Source organism: Schistocerca cancellata, chromosome 3 (genome assembly GCF_023864275.1).
Source record: "Schistocerca cancellata isolate TAMUIC-IGC-003103 chromosome 3, iqSchCanc2.1, whole genome shotgun sequence".
NCBI classification, from domain to species: Eukaryota; Metazoa; Arthropoda; class Insecta; order Orthoptera; family Acrididae; genus Schistocerca; species Schistocerca cancellata.
Genome location: NC_064628.1, coordinates 320,083,887 through 320,106,069, shown reverse-complemented (window position 1 = coordinate 320,106,069; position 22,183 = coordinate 320,083,887). Strand labels below are relative to the sequence as shown.

Here is a 22,183-nt window from a genome sequence, read left to right as displayed (position 1 = left end):
CCACTACACTGCCTTATAGCGACCGCTCATCACTATCGTGTGAGTAACGTTGCGGCCGCGGCGACGAGTCTTGCCCAAAGACGCAGCGTGCGTGGAGGCGCTACCCGAATGCGTGTGGATGCACCCTCCTACCTCGTAAAGCGCCTACAGCTACTATCACCGTGGGCCGCTGGCGGCGGGCGGGAGGCCGACACAGCGCGGCGTTGCGAGCAGCGGCTGTGCGGTGGTGGTGTAATGGTGAGCATAGTTGCCTTCCAAGCAGTTGATCCGGGTTTGATTCCCGGCCACCGCAACGTGCGAAACTTTTTGCGTATGAGTATGTGAGCCACGTGCTGTTAAATTAACGTTTTCTTTCCGTCGTTGCTCCACGCAGGCCATCCTGTAGTATGTCCCGACTTGTCCCGACTCTGCTCTGCTGACGCGAAAGCTGACGCTTGGAATTCGCCCTTATCAAAAGGACAGGCGCTATAAACGACTGTGAGAGGTGAGGTGTGGCGAGGTACCAAAACGACAGGCAAACCGCGAAATTTTCTGCTCCTCCTTCCTAAAGAAAAAAAGAAAAGAAAAACGGACGCAGTCGGTAGGACTCGAACCTCCGCTCCCAGAGGGAATCTGATTTCTAGTCAGACGCCTTAACCACTCGGCCACGACTGCTCGTATCTGAAGCTTCCCTCGAATCGTGAAAAATCTAACCGGTCTGCGCAGAATGTTGACAGGAAACGAACTCTGTGCACTGATTACGGCAGGGCTACCAGCGCTACGAGACGAGCCATTACGGAAGCGTTAAAAATCTTCGCCCGGACAGGGACTCGAACCCTGGACCCTTAGGTTAAAAGCCTAATGCTCTACCGACTGAGCTATCCGGGCTCATGCCCGTTGTGGGTGGAGCGGCTGCAAGCAATGTGAATAATTGGAACGCGTGTGTAGGCGTACTACGGTAATTGCTGGCTTCTGGCGCAACTGGCCACTTCACCGACTTCCCACTGACGCTGGTAGCAGCCCAACAGCGGACCAGTGCCTCTTCTGCCTTTATCCCGGTGCTGACAGTAATTGCATCTTGTGCCTGTTTTCCCCGATTACGTTCGGTTGAAGCTCCGGAAGGAGGGCGACAAACGAAGGTTGGAAGGCCAAAACATGGAGGGACGTGTGCGCAAAAACTTCTCTTCCGGTACCGGGAATCGAACCCGGGCCTCCTGGGTGAAAACCAGGTATCCTAGCCACTAGACCACACCGGATTTGCTCGGTAAACGTGAGATTTACTCCCTCTCCTCCCGCATTTCGTGCTGAATCCGGACTCAGTGGTGCTCTCTGTTTGCGAGCGTATTTGTGCGTGCAGACTGGCATGGCGCACAGCTCGAAACTGACTATTCATTGCTGTTTGCATCATATTTTACTCATAACAGAGGAGGAGAAAGATCAAAGTTGTACCTTGCCATAATTGGAAGTAAACATTTTTACGCTGAGGCGTGGACTCCTTGGGGATAACAAACGACAATTAAGTTCGTTCCCTAGCAACAGCAGCGCCGTTAATTCAGCCATGATGTACAGCAAATTAAATGCCCCGGGAGAGGATCGAACTCACGACCTTAAGATTATGAGACTTACGCGCTACCTACTGCGCTACCGAGGCACGTTGCAACAAGCGTCCCAGGAAACTTGGTAAGTCCCACATATTAGAGATAGACAGTTTGTAACGTTGTAACTTTAATTTGCTATGCTGAAATCTGTAATATTGTAACTTTAATTTTGTTATACTGAATTGTGTAATGTTGTTACTTTAATTTGGTATGCTGAAATCGGAGCTAATTGACAATGAAAGTGAGTTAAAAGCCGTGATCTGTCTGGGGGCGTTAACCGTGGATTACTGGGCAACTGTTTCATCAGATATTTAGTCTAGGTTTACGAAGCAGACTAACATTAATGATAATCTTTTAATAGTCATACAAAACCGGTAATATATATATATATATATATATATATATATATAAAGGAGAATTTAAATAAAAAGAAAGAAATCAGTTTATATTTGGAAATTTATTTTAAGATTTTTCATTGAAATTTCAGCATATTATACGTGAGTTATAACTGAGCTGGTGCCTTATTTACGATTGAAAAAATGTGAGATTGTAATCTTACGGAACACATAAAATATGGAGCCAAGATTTGGAAAACTGCATACAACACTCCATTCATAAAATAACACACGAAGAACATTGAAACATAAGCAAGAAGAAATTAACCACAACCAACAGATTCAGTTTTTACCCAAAGAAATTACGTTCATATCACAATCCTGTCCGTCATGTAATTACCACACACTGGTATACTAAATTCATATTAACTCTTTGTGAAGTCTTTGCAAAAAGAATAGCTGAGGGCTACTTTGATGATTACACCACATGCTCCACGTGGTCAACTTGGTTTACACAAAGCGTACAACTCCACAATAATTTGACAATTAAAATAAATTAGATCGAAAAGCAATTGACAAAAGAAAAACCTTGAACTGGTTACTAACGTCTTACTATTAACCTGATGGGTCAAACAGTTATATAAGCACGTGGTACTGGTCTCGCAAAGTACACCCCACGTGGGTTGAACATAAAGAAAAGCATAAAGAAAAGTTGCTATATTAAAAAAATATTCTCAAGACGAGACGTTATAATCTCACGCACATTCGGATTTAAGATTGATGAACTTAGTTAGAGTTACTGATCAACACGTGGTTCCACTTTACTCACAAAGTAGTAACAAAGCAACTACCGAAAAATATTCTGAACTTCACACGATAATTACACTGCGCTGCAATTTAAGATAACATCGGATATTTTAGACCTAAACCCGAAATAAAAGTGATTAAATTTTCAGTTAGGCTGAACTTAAGAAATCCATTGTCCTACGGACTTAACAGACACGCGCTTAGCCGGAGATCTTACCACTTCAGACGCTCGCCACGGCCACCCTGCAACTGCCTTACTCCCGAGCGTGCTTCCTGAGGGGTGGCTCACAAAGACCAACGGAAGTGGCCAGAGGGGCAGCTTCCTATACCAACATGACAACGGACGGACAGGACCATACTAAGAATAGAAACCTCTTTGCTTTTAGGAAGCGTAGCTACCTGTTCCGACGTTGGTCCTACTGTTCTCTAGCAGACAGCCTTGTCTGCTACCCTCAAGCATGCAACTAGAAATACATATGCTCATTCATCCTCTCACACAAAAGGGAAGGGGGATGACAGTATCTTATCATATACAGTATATAAAAGAAAGCGGATGTAGGTTCCGTATGAGACTGTGTGACATGAATTACATATAAGAATTACATATAAACTGTGCTTTAAAGTGTAGTAGTGTGACAGATCGTTCTTGTTTATGTGTAAAAGTAACACGTTCCACTGCTCAGTCTCCTCCCAGATAGTCAGAAACGCCACAGTACATTTAGAAGAGGAATTTATTCCATAAATGACAACAGATTTAAGAAATTAAACATGAAAGGAATCCAACAGAGACCTTTCATAACCCCAACGCTCCGGGAAAAGACTGTGCAGGGAATTTTCTGGCCATGCTAGGACATTCCCAAGCAGGCTTCTCACACCCTACTTAAACTAAAAAAAATAAAGAAAAGGCAAAAGGTCACCAGCTACTTGCTAAAACACAATAATTTCAACACATCTTTAGAATCTACCAATTTCAAGGAGGAAACAAAAAACAATCTGTGACACCTATTTAAAAGTTATTGTAGACCTAATTCGGTCAGCAAGTAAAAACAATGGTTCCTGTGTCATTAATATGAAAACAATTTCTGGTTGTTACCCTTATGGAGTTCACCAGTATTTGCTCATTGCAAGAGCCAACTGATCACAGGAAAATTTATGACTGTTTACTAGCAAGCAAAATTTATGAAAATAGCAAAGGTGCCACAGCAATTAAAAAAAAAACATCAAATAACATCGGTATTAAAAAGCAGACCATAACAATGCACAATCTGCAAAAGCAACAAAATGATAAGAGAAAAAACATGTTTTACAAAGTGGTTATCGCAAAAAAATTCTATATCGTATAAATCTAATAATTTGTAGAATTAAAATAACTATGTGGCACTCATTTAATCACTCTACTATATTTCAATTAGCTAGCAAACAATGAGCACTGTGGCATTATTCTGAAACTACAATAATTATGTGATTGTTACCCTTAAGGGGTTCCTCACAGTAAATATGCCCCATGCAAAGGCTAATCGATCACAGTTCAATGAGAATAAAAAGCTATCTGACTGATAAACGAAGCAATGCCACAGCAATGAATTTACGAAACAAAATATCACAAATCTAATACATCACACAAAAACAAACATTGATAAATAAAACAGTACAATAGTCAACATCTAAAACAAAAAAGACACCTATAAATAAAACACCTGCAAAAAACAAGAGTCAAAGACTAAAAAAGATAAATAGAACACCTGCAAAATACAAGAGTCAGTCTAATAAACACCAATAAATCGAACTCCTGCAAAACACACGAGTCAGAGTTTCTCTGACAGAAACACACGTATCTGCACTGGACTAAGAACCGTATAATCACTGTTCACTGACACACTCAGTACTTCCACTGTTCCGAGGCACAATATAGGGGAAAGAGGGGGGGGTTCGTCGCCGCAGCTGTCAGTAGGGATTTTTTTTTTTTGTCCATCTGTTGCGTGCGATCCCGCCGTCTCTGCCCTCTCATGGAGTTTCTCCCGTGTCACGTCATCTCGATTTGGTTCCATGTTTGTGTTGTCAAATTCGTGCGGTATCCTCGTTTGACACGCCAGGTTGATATTCCTGGGCAAGGATGACACTTAATGGCTCTTCTTTTGTGCCACCCTTAGCGACCAGAGAACATCGAACCAAGATTTACTGTCGCTTGACAGTAGGCATCCATCAGGAAATGTCGATAGGCGTCGTTGACGTCTGCAAGTTTCTCTGGGCAGTACCTGTCAAAAGGCTCCACGCCCCTTGTGTTGTTTCACCGCGGCCGTCTCGTCACGGTCGCGTGCGTGTGGTGCGTTGCCAGCAGATGGATTTCCGGGCGGTGACCGCTCGCCCATCTCAGGTCATCGCCTCGAGGAGGGGTCGCCCGGGGCGGCCGCCCATTAGCTCCAGGTACAAGGGAAAGTGTTTGCCGCTTACTCTCCTTTTGTTGTCGGCCGCGCTCCCAAAGTGGCCCGGATGACAGCGTGTCCCGCTGGGAAACCCGCCAGTTTACAACTAGTCCGGCTGCTCCCGCTGTCTCTTAAGAGTTTTGCCGGTTCGCTTTCAGGTTCTCAACTGCATTCACAGAAATTTTTCATCATCCTTATGTGATTACACAATGTCATACATAATACCACTTAGTATTGTCTTTCACAATTTTTAAGAACAAAGTGAGACTTAATATTTTTTTTTAAATAAAAAATTAGATGAATCGACAATATAAAATAAAATTTAAATGACTTGACAATGTAAAAAAAAAATAAAAGTGAAATGACTTTACAGTGTAAAAAAAATAAAAGTTAAATAAACTGACAATATAATATTTAAATCCACATCACTAATGTGGTTCACTTACGTTTTAATAAATCAAATGCTACTTATTAATTCACTAAAATGAATAGGATTATGCCTTGTGCAAGTATAGGTCAGGACAGCATAGGGTTCACATGTTATTTACACACACATACATGCACACCTGTTGTCTATTCTACAAACTAACTACCCATAAACATGCATTACTCAATATTCTACTTCTATCCACTACTAGTTAAGCCAATAAGCTACTTCAATGCTACTTCAACAAAGTGTTTACACCACTACAACATTGTTCTAATTCGTCCTCTTCTTGACGCTCGCGGCATACGTCTTGTCACATGATAAATATGGAGAACTTTCCTTAAACATACACATTAAAAAGAACAATGGTTATTTACACGCCAAAACATTTATACCAGTTCGCACACCTGAAAAGAGACTCGCAATTATACATTTATCATACTCATATATTCACACATAAAACAGTAAGAAAATTTCACCTAAAATTACGTTATCACAACAATTAATCACGCAGATGACTCTGAGAAGGTTAAAAATATTTGCATTATACAGGTTATATTACGTTTTCTTACCCATTTTGCTGCGATTTCGTTCCTTCTTTACGTTACCTTTCGCTTCCAAATCAGTTATTTCGCCTGTGGTGGTTATTCTGGATTCATTTCTCATGAATGGCAAAATTGTGGTCACCTCTATTCTGTAAAACAGTATCATCTTAACATATTGAACTTACAACAGACACAAAAGATCCGAATCCTCCTGTAGTTTAAATGACAAATGTTTTGCTTTATCCTTATTACCTTAAACCAAGCTTTCCTTCGTTCCCATAATCAAAATTATTTAATCATCCTCTACCTTCAAGAGGGAAATTGCTCACAGCATCAGCAAAACACATAAACGTCGCTTTTCTAGGACAAGTATTAACGCAGAATAATTTTTTAGGCTTTGGCTCAACATCAATCAAGACTACAAAAAGGATCCATATTTCCGGTCCATTCTCCATTTGCTGAAAAGCTGCTCGTATTTGACTACCACAATAATGTTTCAGAGCCACGTAAATTACACAAACCACAATTCTTCTTTCACCTTGAAGGGAATCAATATACTTACGAAATCTACAGACAGCACTTTACGTACTCAGCTATAAAGAACAAAAAAGACATATATCATCAATATTAACATATCATCGCACATTGGAAGCCAATGGTTCAACAATCGTATTATCGCATCCTGTTTTCAAGATTCCAAACTTACTCATTCCTTTCTCAGAGTTCTCCTATCTTAAAATATTCATACAGCACGCATACTATAGTAAGAGATCCTCATTTATACTGACAGATATAGAATAGTAATAGATAGATAGTAGCACTGAAAGCAGAAAATCGGAAACAAGGCTACTAACAGCTGGGGACCTGGGTTTGCCAGACCCATAATACCCACAGATCGGATATTCCCCTGAGTTTTCCTATCTTAAAATATTCATACAGCACGCATACTATAGTAAGAGATCCTCTTTTACACTGACAGGTATAGAATAGTAATAGATAGATAGTAGCACTGAAAACAGAAAATCGGAAACAAGACTACTAACACCTGGGGACCTGGGTTTGCCAGACCCATAATACCCACAGATCGGATATTCCCCTGAGTTTATGCACTAATTCAGCAACGATCTTGCTTTCCTCAGGAGCGACTCTTTTCAATTTACACACAAAAAAAAAACATAAACAGCATTTTACTCGTTCACAAAGAAACCTTTTATCTTCACGTTTGAATCAAACTAAATCCTAATTGCACAAAAAAAAAATTTTAAAACATCACTTCAATCCATCACATAGAAACATCTTTATCACTATTTTTACCAACATATTATTCAAAATGCATGTTATAAATTTAAACTAATCAATTGTCTCTCTTCACCGTCCTCTCTACTCCTCACTGCTCTTTCTACTCAATGTATGGTTTTACATTTGACACATGGTGTAGTCCTTTTGATTTCTTCGATCGAAGAGTTTCCACTTCTATGGCGTTTTTATGGGGAATCTTCCTTATCCGATACGGGCCGTTAAAGAGATTAAAAAATTTCTTGCAGACACCTGACCGTTTGTTAGACAGCTTGTGTGATCTGATAAGAACTTTTTGTCCTACATGAAACACTGTTTTTCTCACGTGTTTCTTATACGCCTTGACTCTGGCTTCTGCTGCACGCTTGATGTTGCGTAAAGCTAAGTCAACAATTGCGTTCCGGCGTAGTCTCGGCTCTAGTGGCCAAGGCACCACCTCTTTGAATTTGCTTGGGGGCTCCTTGTTTTTTAGCACAGTGATTGGCGGAAGCTTTGTTGACGTATTAGGCAACTCATTAATTATGTTCTGAAATCCTTTAAGTGTATGTCCCACGATCGGTGATCACGACTGCAGTATAACCTACATAATTTTCCTAATTCACGCGTAATACACTCACTGGGGTTCGAGCTGGGGTGAAAGAGAGATATATATATAGGTTTAATTCTTCTTCTTCGAAGCATCCGCTGCCAGTATTGCGATCTAAATTGTGGTCCATTATCCGAGATAACCCTTTTCACGCTCCCAACTTCATGCAGAAACTGCTTTGCAAATGCAGTTGCCACTGCCCTTCCTGTGGCTCGCTTCAACGGAGTCAGACACACAAACTTGGAGGTTAGCTCCACCGCTACAAAAACATATGCAAAACCTGCTTTAGATCGTATTAGTGGCCCAAATAGATCCACGGCCGCGAGGTCACAAAGTTTGCTTGGTATTATCGGGTGCAATGATGCAGCATAAGTCACTGTGGCCGCCTTTGCTCGCTGACAAGGTCCGCACACTCTAAGTACACCACGAATACGCCGTAGCATGTTATTAAAATAGCATGTCTCTTTCAGTTTTTCACAACATTTCTGTGCTCCGAAGTGACCATAACTCAAGTGTATGTACCATATAATTTTGTTTACGAGTTCCTCCGGAATCACCAACACCCATCTGGAGTCGTCCGGGGCTCGTTTCTTGAATAATATTCTATTGCGCACTAAGTAGTACTGGCGTATTCCTACATTCTCCTTGTCCTCCCACTTCGTCTTTATATCTTTCAGTACAGCGTCCTTATCCTGTTCGTCCGCTATACTCCCTAAAGAGGTGGTAACAAAATTCTCGAACGCTACATTCTGTAAGTATAGGATGCTAAAATTATTTTCACCCAGTTCCCTTTCTTCTGTGTGAAGCAAACCTATAGGAATGCGCGATAGAGCGTCAGCAATTACATTTTTTTGTCCAGGAATGTATTCTACAGTGAAGTTATATTCCTGTAGGTATAGTGCCCAGCGTCCTAGTCTCCCATGCGTGATTTTTGTGCTCATAAGAAATTGGAGTGCACGATGGTCAGTGTACACCTTGGTGGTCCTCCCAAATAAAAAATACCTAAATTTTGAGAATGCCCAAACTATCGCGAGTGCTTCGAGTTCCGTCACTGAATAATTTTTTTCACATCGAGAGAGCACCCTGCTCCCAAACGAGATTGTTTTCCAAGTTGTAATATCATCATTTCCTTCCGTTTGAAACAGTACCGCACCTAATCCTGACAAGGAACTGTCCGTCATTAAACAGAATTCTTGTGTCAGGTCGGGATGCACGAGGATGGGAGCCTCTACCAATGCCTTTTTCAATTTATAAAATTCATCCTGTGCCTCTTGATCCCAGACCCACAAAGCGTTCTTCCCTGTTAGTCCACATAGACGGGGTGTACCAAGTACACTAAAATTTATAAATCGCTTATAAAAGTTACACAGGCCTAAGAATGCGCGCAACTGTTTTTTATTTGTCGGCATTGCACACTCCGCTATCGCCGCAATTTTCTCCGGGTCAGGTTGTATTCCATTTGCTGAGACAATATGGCCTAAGAATTTTATGTTCTCTCGTCCGAACTGTGACTTATCTAAGTTGACTGTTACACCTGCCTTCTCAAAAACATCCAGTAGTCTGTTCAGAACGTCATTATGGTCCTCCCACGACTTTTCCGCAATTAATATGTCATCCACGTAAATTGTCACTCGCTGTTTCAAATCATCAGGTAAAATGCTATTTAATCCCCTTATAAAAGCAGCTGATGAGACATTTAGTCCGAACTGGAGGCGCCGGAATTGGAAACAATTTCCGTAACACAGGAACGCAGTATATAATCTGCAAGATGGGTGTAGCACGATTTGCCAAAAACTCGAACGGAGGTCGACAGATGATAGTACCTTTACCCCGTGGAAACGTTGTAAGAGTTCCTCAAGGCTCTCAGGCCTGTCCGTTTCCGACATAATAATTGTGTTTATCTGTCTCGAGTCTAGCACCAAACGAACCGAGTTGTCGCGTTTTGGCACGACAAGCAAGGGTGAGTTGTACGAGCTTACTGCCCGCTCAATTATTCCTTGTTCTAACATCTTGTTTATTTCCTTCTCCACCTGGGCTTTATATGCCACGGGAATAGGGTATGGTCTAACAGAAAACTTCTGATGTTCACGTACCCTGAATTGGTAAGTAAAACCCTTAATCGCCCCGGGAGTCTCAGAAAATACCCGTTCATGATTCCTAAGTAGGCAATACAATTTCTCCTTTTCCCTGTCCGTGGTTCTGACACCCGCGATGCTCTTTCTCAGTGCATCAGCAAAAGCAACATCTTTTCCCTGCTCACCAGACGTAGAGCACGACTCACTTACGTAGTTCACGAGTAGCTCCAGTCTGGGTTGCGACTCGGTTTGAGTTTGAAATTTTAGGCAACTAATTTCTGATTCGGCACGTAATATGCATTCATCAAATACTAAATTAATTGGCTGATCCCCAACATGAACTGTCATTACTCCTCCACCCATGTCAATTACTGCATGGTGGGCATTCATGAAGTCATTTCCTAAAATCATTGCCACATTCAGCATTGGGAGCACAAAGAAATTGTACTCAAACTCTCTTCCCTGGCAGGTAAAATTAAGCCGAGTCTGCCTTCGGATTTCTATGCTCTTACCGTAGATTGCGCCCTTCACTTTAATTCCTCGCACTTGAAAAACGGGCCAAGTCCCAGTCCCTTCGCATTTTTGAAATGCTGCCTCGCTCACTATCGAGAAAGGGCTTCCAGTGTCAATGACACACTTAAAACATATTTCGTTTACTGCAACTGTCACGACTGGATTTACTCCCGAAATTTTAGTACTCGTAGTTTCTTGCAACAAATCCTCTCTAATATCTTCCCTCTCTATATACCGTATGCACTCCTTTGCCATGTCGTTCATTGTTTCCGATTGGGCGCCTTCTGCGCTGATCGTTTGTCATTGCCGGTTTTGTTCATTTCCATTTGCTGGATTATGTCTAGGGTTAGCTGGCCGAATTTCAACACCATGAGGTGCTCCGCCTATAGTCCTATTCCCACCGTGTTCACCGTAGTATCGATTCTGGTTGCCGTAACTGTTCCGTTCACGATTCTGTCTACGTCCTCGATCATTTCTGTTGTTCCACCTGTGTTCGCAACTGTCACCCCAGTTTCTATACGGCCGGTCCCGATTATTGTTCCGTTCGCGTCGCGACGACCAGTCACGCCGTTGATTAGTAATACGGCCACGACTGCGGTCGCGCTGCTGTGCCCCGTAATAACTTTGTGCCTGATTAGGCGGGCATTCTCCTGTATTGTATTCCAACTCTTGGAGAAGCGTCTTAAACGTTTCCACGTCCTCTTTGCATCGTCCCGCAAGAATGACGTGCCGCAAGTGCATCGGCAATTTGGTGATGCATATCCTAATTAGTTCCGCAGGCCCGTATGGGTCGTATAAAAATTGATTTGCCTGCAGCATGTGGTCGAATAGACGTGCAGGGCTGCCGAAACCAGACTGGTTCAAATTTGGCAGCATAATTATGCCATGTTTGACCCTATCTTGTGCCGCTTCCGACCAATAGGCGGACAGAAAGGCTTGTCGAAACTCCCGAGTGGAGTTGCAGTGACGCGCTGCCAACCTCATGCGAATCGCCGGTTCGCCTTCCAAATAGCCACACATATATTCTATCTTATGTGAACTTGCCCAGTCGGGAGGAAGACAGAACTCAAATTGCTCGAGCCATGCTCGTGGATGTATTCCTTTTTGCGAATTTCGGAATATTTCAAACTTTCTCACCGTAAGGAAATGTTTGAAATCAAATCCCCGCATTTCCTCCTGGCGAGGCCCTTGAATGTTTCTGTTTCTCTCATGTCTGCCCCTTAAATTACATTCTTCCCTGTCGTCAAAATCTCCCTCGTGGCCGGAGTCCCTCTCTGCACTGTTCATCCGGCTATTTTTAGTGCTATTGGCGAGTTCGGAATCACACGCCATGCGGTTTTCCAGATGCGCCACGCGTTCTTGTAATTCGCCTGTTACAGCTTTGTGTTGTCTGTTCACTTCAAACTGTCCCTTCTGAAATCTAAGAAGCGAACGCACTTCTTCGGTCTCTGCGGCCGCTACCGGTGTAGTATTGTTCTCGCTTTCCGTCAGCTTCATCGTGCCTACAGTGTCCGCTAATGCCGCAATCTTATCATCAATTTGTCTCTTGTCCTCCGCCCCAGTCTGCTTCAATTGTTCTATTTGCTGTTCCAACGCGTGGATCGCTAAACTGTTGTCCGCTATTGTGTTGCTAACGGACGTGGGACAATGCGTTTCCGCCTGCTGGACCCTCGAGATTACCTGCTGGTGTTCCCTTTGGCATTCTTCCCTCAGCTCTTCAAAATTCCTAAGTAGCCGTTCTTCGCTTTCTTTAGATTCGGTATCGCCCCTCCGCTTGCTCTGTTCTAAAGCTTGCAGACGATCATCGATTTGTTCAAATGTACGGCCTAATTCTTTCATAATATCACTTTTTATCTCACTTGCCAGATTGTTTATTCTTTGTGAGATATCATCGGACACTCTCTGCATCGACTTGTCGACTTTATTTGTCTGCTGGATTAGTTTTTCGTCTATTTGTTCGCCTAGCTCCCGGATCGATTTTTCAGATTTCTGCGTCATTTGTTCCCCTAGCTCTCGGATCGATTTTTCAGATTTATGCGTCATTTGTTCGCCTAGCTCGCGGATCGATTTTTCGGATGATTCTTTTTGTTCTCGGAACGATTTTTCTGATGATTCTTTTTGTTCTCGGAACGATTTTTCAAATGATTCTTTATTTTGTTGCAATAAGGCTTTCATGTGTTCTGCCAAATCAATTTGGTTAGTTGGAGGGAAATTAATTTGTGGCTCTGATGTGAGCCCGTTCGTCCTGTCTTGCATTTCGTCTGAAGTATTCCCCATTGCATTTTCGGAACCGCCCGACGCGTTAACATTCGAAATTAAATTATCCCCTTGGTCCATGTTGGTTAGGTTGTCGGACCGCTTACTTTTAGTTTGGTTACGTGTCTGCATTAGTGCAATTTATAACCGGTATGCGACACACTAATCAAAATAAATGTGTCCCACAAAAATTACGACAGTCACACGAAAGATACCCAACCTAGTACGCAATTTTTTACACGCAATACAAATTTTTATCTTAGATCGAAACAGTGGAATTTACAAGCGAGAATAAAAAACACACAGACATATAAAACACACAAATATAAAAAACAAAACAAGACAAACAACGCAACGCCGATCAACAACGCCGTGAATCTTTTGAAAGTCTGCTCGGAAACAACGCAGAAGTTGTTTGAGCGCTGTAGGGAAAAAAATTAAGATTATAACACGCTCGCAATCTAACATTTCAGAGATTCCAGAGTCTAGCGGAATCACAGAACAGGGTCGCCATGTGTAACGTTGTAACTTTAATTTGCTATGCTGAAATCTGTAATATTGTAACTTTAATTTTGTTATACTGAATTGTGTAATGTTGTTACTTTAATTTGGTATGCTGAAATCGGAGCTAATTGACAATGAAAGTGAGTTAAAAGCCGTGATCTGTCTGGGGGCGTTAACCGTGGATTACTGGGCAACTGTTTCATCAGATATTTAGTCTAGGTTTACGAAGCAGACTAACATTAATGATAATCTTTTAATAGTCATACAAAACCGGTAATATATATATATATATATATATATATATATATATATATATATATATATATATAAAGGAGAATTTAAATAAAAAGAAAGAAATCAGTTTATATTTGGAAATTTATTTTAAGATTTTTCATTGAAATTTCAGCATATTATACGTGAGTTATAACTGAGCTGGTGCCTTATTTACGATTGAAAAAATGTGAGATTGTAATCTTACGGAACACATAAAATATGGAGCCAAGATTTGGAAAACTGCATACAACACTCCATTCATAAAATAACACACGAAGAACATTGAAACATAAGCAAGAAGAAATTAACCACAACCAACAGATTCAGTTTTTACCCAAAGAAATTACGTTCATATCACAATCCTGTCCGTCATGTAATTACCACACACTGGTATACTAAATTCATATTAACTCTTTGTGAAGTCTTTGCAAAAAGAATAGCTGAGGGCTACTTTGATGATTACACCACATGCTCCACGTGGTCAACTTGGTTTACACAAAGCGTACAACTCCACAATAATTTGATAATTAAAATAAATTAGATCGAAAAGCAATTGACAAAAGAAAAACCTTGAACTGGTTACTAACGTCTTACTATTTACCTGATGGGTCAAACAGTTATATAAGCACGTGGTACTGGTCTCGCAAAGTACACCCCACGTGGGTTGAACATAAAGAAAAGCATAAAGAAAAGTTGCTATATTAAAAAAATATTCTCAAGACGAGACGTTATAATCTCACGCACATTCGGATTTAAGATTGATGAACTTAGTTAGAGTTACTGATCAACACGTGGTTCCACTTTACTCACAAAGTAGTAACAAAGCAACTACCGAAAAATATTCTGAACTTCACACGATAATTACACTGCGCTGCAATTTAAGATAACATCGGATATTTTAGACCTAAACCCGAAATAAAAGTGATTAAATTTTCAGTTAGGCTGAACTTAAGAAATCCATTGTCCTACGGACTTAACAGACACGCGCTTAGCCGGAGATCTTACCACTTCAGACGCTCGCCACGGCCACCCTGCAACTGCCTTACTCCCGAGCGTGCTTCCTGAGGGGTGGCTCACAAAGACCAACGGAAGTGGCCAGAGGGGCAGCTTCCTATACCAACATGACAACGGACGGACAGGACCATACTAAGAATAGAAACCTCTTTGCTTTTAGGAAGCGTAGCTACCTGTTCCGACGTTGGTCCTACTGTTCTCTAGCAGACAGCCTTGTCTGCTACCCTCAAGCATGCAACTAGAAATACATATGCTCATTCATCCTCTCACACAAAAGGGAAGGGGGATGACAGTATCTTATCATATACAGTATATAAAAGAAAGCGGATGTAGGTTCCGTATGAGACTGTGTGACATGAATTACATATAAGAATTACATATAAACTGTGCTTTAAAGTGTAGTAGTGTGACAGATCGTTCTTGTTTATGTGTAAAAGTAACACGTTCCACTGCTCAGTCTCCTCCCAGATAGTCAGAAACGCCACAGTACATTTAGAAGAGGAATTTATTCCATAAATGACAACAGAATTAAGAAATTAACCATGAAAGGAATCCAACAGAGACCTTTCAAGTTTGCGCTTTCTCAAGAATCTGCTGTGTTGCTACACGTGCTTTCCCGACTGGCTAGATTAAACTGCTGCCGCAGCTTTTTCAACGGAAAGCAGCACTGCCTGAGGTAACAGTACATCGCCCTTGCGGTACCTGGACACAGCGGCCTGTAGGGCCAGGCCGACGCTAGAGTTCAGAAATAGCACGCGACCGTCCAAGTACGGCCTCTTGCGTGCTGCGTGTTTGGTTCTTCTCACAGCGAATCCTGCTACACATTCCTGAGGCTGACGCAGCTCAAGCGGGCAATCGGCGCGGCGGCATTATAGCGAGAACAGCAAAACGATGCATCGGCCGGGAATCGAAGCCGGGCCGCCCGCGTGGTAGGCGAACAACCTACCACTTTTTTAGTTGTTGTTCTCATTTTGTTAGTTGCACTTGTTGGGGGCGGACGTCCGATGACGTCCGTGCTTGCCGAGCATATTCCCGAGCGGCTGTCTGCAGGGAAAGTGGGATTGCCACCCAGCGACGTCGGATACGACCGAAAAAAGTGCTACACACGCGGAGTTTCCCACTACACTGCCTTATAGCGACCGCTCATCACTATCGTGTGAGTAACGTTGCGGCCGCGGCGACGAGTCTTGCCCAAAGACGCAGCGTGCGTGGAGGCGCTACCCGAATGCGTGTGGATGCACCCTCCTACCTCGTAAAGCGCCTACAGCTACTATCACCGTGGGCCGCTGGCGGCGGGCGGGAAGCCGACACAGCGCGGCGTTGCGAGCAGCGGCTGTGCGGTGGTGGTGTAATGGTGAGCATAGTTGCCTTCCAAGCAGTTGATCCGGGTTCGATTCCCGGCCACCGCAACGGGCGAAACTTTTTGCGTATGAGTATGTGAGCCACGTGCTGTTAAATTAACGTTTTCTTTCCGTCGTTGCTCCACGCAGGCCATCCTGTAGTATGTCCCGACTTGTCCCGACTTTGCTCGGCTGACGCGAAAGCTGACGCTTGGAATTCGCCCTTATCAAAAGGACAGGCGCTATAAACGACTGTGGGAGGTGAGGTGTGGCGAGGTACCAAAACGACAGGCAAACCGCGAAATTTTCTGCTCCTCCTTCCTAAAGAAAAAAAGAAAAGAAAAACGGACGCAGTCGGTAGGACTCGAACCTACGCTCCCAGAGGGAATCTGATTTCTAGTCAGACGCCTTAACCACTCGGCCACGACTGCTCGTATCTGAAGCTTCCCTCGAATCGTGAAAAATCTAACCGGTCTGCGCAGAATGTTGACAGGAAACGAACTCTGTGCACTGATTACGGCAGGGCTACCAGCGCTACGAGACGAGCCATTACGGAAGCGTTAAAAATCTTCGCCCGGACAGGGACTCGAACCCTGGACCCTTAGGTTAAAAGCCTAATGCTCTACCGACTGAGCTATCCGGGCTCATGCCCGTTGTGGGTGGAGCGGCTGCAAGCAATGTGAATAATTGGAACGCGTGTGTAGGCGTACTACGGTAATTGCTGGCTTCTGGCGCAACTGGCCACTTCACCGACTTCCCACTGACGCTGGTAGCAGCCCAACAGCGGACTAGTGCCTCTTCTGCCTTTATCCCGGTGCTGACAGTAATTGCATCTTGTGCCTGTTTTCCCCGATTACGTTCGGTTGAAGCTCCGGAAGGAGGGCGACAAACGAAGGTTGGAAGGCCAAAACATGGAGGGACGTGTGCGCAAAAACTTCTCTTCCGGTACCGGGAATCGAACCCGGGCCTCCTGGGTGAAAGCCAGGTATCCTAGCCACTAGACCACACCGGATTTGCTCGGTAAACGTGAGATTTACTCCCTCTCCTCCCGCATTTCGTGCTGAATCCGGACTCAGTGGTGCTCTCTGTTTGCGAGCGTATTTGTGCGTGCAGACTGGCATGGCGCACAGCTCGAAACTGACTATTCATTGCTGTTTGCATCATATTTTACTCATAACAGGGGAGGAGAAAGATCAAAGTTGTACCTTGCCATAATTGGAAGTAAACATTTTTACGCTGAGGCGTGGACTCCTTGGGGATAACAAACGACAATTAAGTTCGTTCCCTAGCAACAGCAGCGCCGTTAATTCAGCCATGATGTACAGCAAATTAAATGCCCCGGGTGAGGATCGAACTCACGACCTTAAGATTATGAGACTTACGCGCTACCTACTGCGCTACCGAAGCACGTTGCAACAAGCGTCCCAGGAAACTTGGTAAGTCCCACATATTAGAGATAGACAGTTTGCGCTTTCTCAAGAATCTGCTGTGTTGCTACACGTGCTTTCCCGACTGGCTAGATTAAACTGCTGCCGCAGCTTTTTCAACGGAAAGCAGCACTGCCTGAGGTAACAGTACATCGCCCTTGCGGTACCTGGACACAGCGGCCTGTAGGGCCAGGCCGACGCTAGAGTTCAGAAATAGCACGCGACCGTCCAAGTACGGCCTCTTGCGTGCTGCGTGTTTGGTTCTTCTCACAGCGAATCCTGCTACACATTCCTGAGGCTGACGCAGCTCAAGCGGGCAATCGGCGCGGCGGCATTATAGCGAGAACAGCAAAACGATGCATCGGCCGGGAATCGAAGCCGGGCCGCCCGCGTGGTAGGCGAACAACCTACCACTTTTTTAGTTGTTGTTCTCATTTTGTTAGTTGCACTTGTTGGGGGCGGACGTCCGATGACGTCCGTGCTTGCCGAGCATATTCCCGAGCGGCTGTCTGCAGGGAAAGTGGGATTGCCACCCAGCGACGTCGGATACGACCGAAAAAAGTGCTACACACGCGGAGTTTCCCACTACACTGCCTTATAGCGACCGCTCATCACTATCGTGTGAGTAACGTTGCGGCCGCGGCGACGAGTCTTGCCCAAAGACGCAGCGTGCGTGGAGGCGCTACCCGAATGCGTGTGGATGCACCCTCCTACCTCGTAAAGCGCCTACAGCTACTATCACCGTGGGCCGCTGGCGGCGGGCGGGAAGCCGACACAGCGCGGCGTTGCGAGCAGCGGCTGTGCGGTGGTGGTGTAATGGTGAGCATAGTTGCCTTCCAAGCAGTTGATCCGGGTTCGATTCCCGGCCACCGCAACGGGCGAAACTTTTTGCGTATGAGTATGTGAGCCACGTGCTGTTAAATTAACGTTTTCTTTCCGTCGTTGCTCCACGCAGGCCATCCTGTAGTATGTCCCGACTTGTCCCGACTTTGCTCGGCTGACGCGAAAGCTGACGCTTGGAATTCGCCCTTATCAAAAGGACAGGCGCTATAAACGACTGTGGGAGGTGAGGTGTGGCGAGGTACCAAAACGACAGGCAAACCGCGAAATTTTCTGCTCCTCCTTCCTAAAGAAAAAAAGAAAAGAAAAACGGACGCAGTCGGTAGGACTCGAACCTACGCTCCCAGAGGGAATCTGATTTCTAGTCAGACGCCTTAACCACTCGGCCACGACTGCTCGTATCTGAAGCTTCCCTCGAATCGTGAAAAATCTAACCGGTCTGCGCAGAATGTTGACAGGAAACGAACTCTGTGCACTGATTACGGCAGGGCTACCAGCGCTACGAGACGAGCCATTACGGAAGCGTTAAAAATCTTCGCCCGGACAGGGACTCGAACCCTGGACCCTTAGGTTAAAAGCCTAATGCTCTACCGACTGAGCTATCCGGGCTCATGCCCGTTGTGGGTGGAGCGGCTGCAAGCAATGTGAATAATTGGAACGCGTGTGTAGGCGTACTACGGTAATTGCTGGCTTCTGGCGCAACTGGCCACTTCACCGACTTCCCACTGACGCTGGTAGCAGCCCAACAGCGGACTAGTGCCTCTTCTGCCTTTATCCCGGTGCTGACAGTAATTGCATCTTGTGCCTGTTTTCCCCGATTACGTTCGGTTGAAGCTCCGGAAGGAGGGCGACAAACGAAGGTTGGAAGGCCAAAACATGGAGGGACGTGTGCGCAAAAACTTCTCTTCCGGTACCGGGAATCGAACCCGGGCCTCCTGGGTGAAAGCCAGGTATCCTAGCCACTAGACCACACCGGATTTGCTCGGTAAACGTGAGATTTACTCCCTCTCCTCCCGCATTTCGTGCTGAATCCGGACTCAGTGGTGCTCTCTGTTTGCGAGCGTATTTGTGCGTGCAGACTGGCATGGCGCACAGCTCGAAACTGACTATTCATTGCTGTTTGCATCATATTTTACTCATAACAGGGGAGGAGAAAGATCAAAGTTGTACCTTGCCATAATTGGAAGTAAACATTTTTACGCTGAGGCGTGGACTCCTTGGGGATAACAAACGACAATTAAGTTCGTTCCCTAGCAACAGCAGCGCCGTTAATTCAGCCATGATGTACAGCAAATTAAATGCCCCGGGTGAGGATCGAACTCACGACCTTAAGATTATGAGACTTACGCGCTACCTACTGCGCTACCGAAGCACGTTGCAACAAGCGTCCCAGGAAACTTGGTAAGTCCCACATATTAGAGATAGACAGTTTGCGCTTTCTCAAGAATCTGCTGTGTTGCTACACGTGCTTTCCCGACTGGCTAGATTAAACTGCTGCCGCAGCTTTTTCAACGGAAAGCAGCACTGCCTGAGGTAACAGTACATCGCCCTTGCGGTACCTGGACACAGCGGCCTGTAGGGCCAGGCCGACGCTAGAGTTCAGAAATAGCACGCGACCGTCCAAGTACGGCCTCTTGCGTGCTGCGTGTTTGGTTCTTCTCACAGCGAATCCTGCTACACATTCCTGAGGCTGACGCAGCTCAAGCGGGCAATCGGCGCGGCGGCATTATAGCGAGAACAGCAAAACGATGCATCGGCCGGGAATCGAAGCCGGGCCGCCCGCGTGGTAGGCGAACAACCTACCACTTTTTTAGTTGTTGTTCTCATTTTGTTAGTTGCACTTGTTGGGGGCGGACGTCCGATGACGTCCGTGCTTGCCGAGCATATTCCCGAGCGGCTGTCTGCAGGGAAAGTGGGATTGCCACCCAGCGACGTCGGATACGACCGAAAAAAGTGCTACACACGCGGAGTTTCCCACTACACTGCCTTATAGCGACCGCTCATCACTATCGTGTGAGTAACGTTGCGGCCGCGGCGACGAGTCTTGCCCAAAGACGCAGCGTGCGTGGAGGCGCTACCCGAATGCGTGTGGATGCACCCTCCTACCTCGTAAAGCGCCTACAGCTACTATCACCGTGGGCCGCTGGCGGCGGGCGGGAAGCCGACACAGCGCGGCGTTGCGAGCAGCGGCTGTGCGGTGGTGGTGTAATGGTGAGCATAGTTGCCTTCCAAGCAGTTGATCCGGGTTCGATTCCCGGCCACCGCAACGGGCGAAACTTTTTGCGTATGAGTATGTGAGCCACGTGCTGTTAAATTAACGTTTTCTTTCCGTCGTTGCTCCACGCAGGCCATCCTGTAGTATGTCCCGACTTGTCCCGACTTTGCTCGGCTGACGCGAAAGCTGACGCTTGGAATTCGCCCTTATCAAAAGGACAGGCGCTATAAACGACTGTGAGAGGTGAGGTGTGGCGAGGTACCAAAACGACAGGCAAACCGCGAAATTTTCTGCTCCTCCTTCCTAAAGAAAAAAAGAAAAGAAAAACGGACGCAGTCGGTAGGACTCGAACCTACGCTCCCAGAGGGAATCTGATTTCTAGTCAGACGCCTTAACCACTCGGCCACGACTGCTCGTATCTGAAGCTTCCCTCGAATCGTGAAAAATCTAACCGGTCTGCGCAGAATGTTGACAGGAAACGAACTCTGTGCACTGATTACGGCAGGGCTACCAGCGCTACGAGACGAGCCATTACGGAAGCGTTAAAAATCTTCGCCCGGACAGGGACTCGAACCCTGGACCCTTAGGTTAAAAGCCTAATGCTCTACCGACTGAGCTATCCGGGCTCATGCCCGTTGTGGGTGGAGCGGCTGCAAGCAATGTGAATAATTGGAACGCGTGTGTAGGCGTACTACGGTAATTGCTGGCTTCTGGCGCAACTGGCCACTTCACCGACTTCCCACTGACGCTGGTAGCAGCCCAACAGCGGACTAGTGCCTCTTCTGCCTTTATCCCGGTGCTGACAGTAATTGCATCTTGTGCCTGTTTTCCCCGATTACGTTCGGTTGAAGCTCCGGAAGGAGGGCGACAAACGAAGGTTGGAAGGCCAAAACATGGAGGGACGTGTGCGCAAAAACTTCTCTTCCGGTACCGGGAATCGAACCCGGGCCTCCTGGGTGAAAGCCAGGTATCCTAGCCACTAGACCACACCGGATTTGCTCGGTAAACGTGAGATTTACTCCCTCTCCTCCCGCATTTCGTGCTGAATCCGGACTCAGTGGTGCTCTCTGTTTGCGAGCGTATTTGTGCGTGCAGACTGGCATGGCGCACAGCTCGAAACTGACTATTCATTGCTGTTTGCATCATATTTTACTCATAACAGGGGAGGAGAAAGATCAAAGTTGTACCTTGCCATAATTGGAAGTAAACATTTTTACGCTGAGGCGTGGACTCCTTGGGGATAACAAACGACAATTAAGTTCGTTCCCTAGCAACAGCAGCGCCGTTAATTCAGCCATGATGTACAGCAAATTAAATGCCCCGGGTGAGGATCGAACTCACGACCTTAAGATTATGAGACTTACGCGCTACCTACTGCGCTACCGAAGCACGTTGCAACAAGCGTCCCAGGAAACTTGGTAAGTCCCACATATTAGAGATAGACAGTTTGCGCTTTCTCAAGAATCTGCTGTGTTGCTACACGTGCTTTCCCGACTGGCTAGATTAAACTGCTGCCGCAGCTTTTTCAACGGAAAGCAGCACTGCCTGAGGTAACAGTACATCGCCCTTGCGGTACCTGGACACAGCGGCCTGTAGGGCCAGGCCGACGCTAGAGTTCAGAAATAGCACGCGACCGTCCAAGTACGGCCTCTTGCGTGCTGCGTGTTTGGTTCTTCTCACAGCGAATCCTGCTACACATTCCTGAGGCTGACGCAGCTCAAGCGGGCAAT

General features: G+C 45.4%; 1 protein-coding gene and 20 non-coding genes across 21 annotated transcripts in view; 4 read left to right on the top strand and 17 right to left on the bottom strand.

Moving 5' to 3' along the window:
- LOC126176288 (uncharacterized) overlaps nt 1–22,183 on the bottom strand; it is a 109,751-nt gene that overhangs the window by 13,618 nt on the left and 73,950 nt on the right. The gene's annotated exons all lie outside the window — the stretch shown is intronic.
- Trnag-ucc (transfer RNA glycine (anticodon UCC)) lies at nt 221–292 on the top strand. The gene has a single exon. It is a non-coding gene; the product is annotated as a tRNA-Gly (tRNA).
- On the bottom strand, nt 573–654 carry Trnas-aga (transfer RNA serine (anticodon AGA)). Its single transcript has one exon. It is a non-coding gene; the product is annotated as a tRNA-Ser (tRNA).
- Nucleotides 795–867, bottom strand: Trnak-uuu (transfer RNA lysine (anticodon UUU)). Its single transcript has one exon. It is a non-coding gene; the product is annotated as a tRNA-Lys (tRNA).
- Trnae-uuc (transfer RNA glutamic acid (anticodon UUC)) lies at nt 1,164–1,235 on the bottom strand. Its single transcript has one exon. It is a non-coding gene; the product is annotated as a tRNA-Glu (tRNA).
- On the bottom strand, nt 1,558–1,630 carry Trnam-cau (transfer RNA methionine (anticodon CAU)). The gene has a single exon. It is a non-coding gene; the product is annotated as a tRNA-Met (tRNA).
- On the top strand, nt 15,969–16,040 carry Trnag-ucc (transfer RNA glycine (anticodon UCC)). Its single transcript has one exon. It is a non-coding gene; the product is annotated as a tRNA-Gly (tRNA).
- Nucleotides 16,321–16,402, bottom strand: Trnas-aga (transfer RNA serine (anticodon AGA)). The gene has a single exon. It is a non-coding gene; the product is annotated as a tRNA-Ser (tRNA).
- Nucleotides 16,543–16,615, bottom strand: Trnak-uuu (transfer RNA lysine (anticodon UUU)). The gene has a single exon. It is a non-coding gene; the product is annotated as a tRNA-Lys (tRNA).
- Trnae-uuc (transfer RNA glutamic acid (anticodon UUC)) lies at nt 16,912–16,983 on the bottom strand. The gene has a single exon. It is a non-coding gene; the product is annotated as a tRNA-Glu (tRNA).
- Nucleotides 17,306–17,378, bottom strand: Trnam-cau (transfer RNA methionine (anticodon CAU)). The gene has a single exon. It is a non-coding gene; the product is annotated as a tRNA-Met (tRNA).
- On the top strand, nt 18,201–18,272 carry Trnag-ucc (transfer RNA glycine (anticodon UCC)). Its single transcript has one exon. It is a non-coding gene; the product is annotated as a tRNA-Gly (tRNA).
- Nucleotides 18,553–18,634, bottom strand: Trnas-aga (transfer RNA serine (anticodon AGA)). Its single transcript has one exon. It is a non-coding gene; the product is annotated as a tRNA-Ser (tRNA).
- Trnak-uuu (transfer RNA lysine (anticodon UUU)) lies at nt 18,775–18,847 on the bottom strand. Its single transcript has one exon. It is a non-coding gene; the product is annotated as a tRNA-Lys (tRNA).
- On the bottom strand, nt 19,144–19,215 carry Trnae-uuc (transfer RNA glutamic acid (anticodon UUC)). The gene has a single exon. It is a non-coding gene; the product is annotated as a tRNA-Glu (tRNA).
- Nucleotides 19,538–19,610, bottom strand: Trnam-cau (transfer RNA methionine (anticodon CAU)). The gene has a single exon. It is a non-coding gene; the product is annotated as a tRNA-Met (tRNA).
- On the top strand, nt 20,433–20,504 carry Trnag-ucc (transfer RNA glycine (anticodon UCC)). Its single transcript has one exon. It is a non-coding gene; the product is annotated as a tRNA-Gly (tRNA).
- On the bottom strand, nt 20,785–20,866 carry Trnas-aga (transfer RNA serine (anticodon AGA)). Its single transcript has one exon. It is a non-coding gene; the product is annotated as a tRNA-Ser (tRNA).
- Nucleotides 21,007–21,079, bottom strand: Trnak-uuu (transfer RNA lysine (anticodon UUU)). The gene has a single exon. It is a non-coding gene; the product is annotated as a tRNA-Lys (tRNA).
- On the bottom strand, nt 21,376–21,447 carry Trnae-uuc (transfer RNA glutamic acid (anticodon UUC)). The gene has a single exon. It is a non-coding gene; the product is annotated as a tRNA-Glu (tRNA).
- Trnam-cau (transfer RNA methionine (anticodon CAU)) lies at nt 21,770–21,842 on the bottom strand. Its single transcript has one exon. It is a non-coding gene; the product is annotated as a tRNA-Met (tRNA).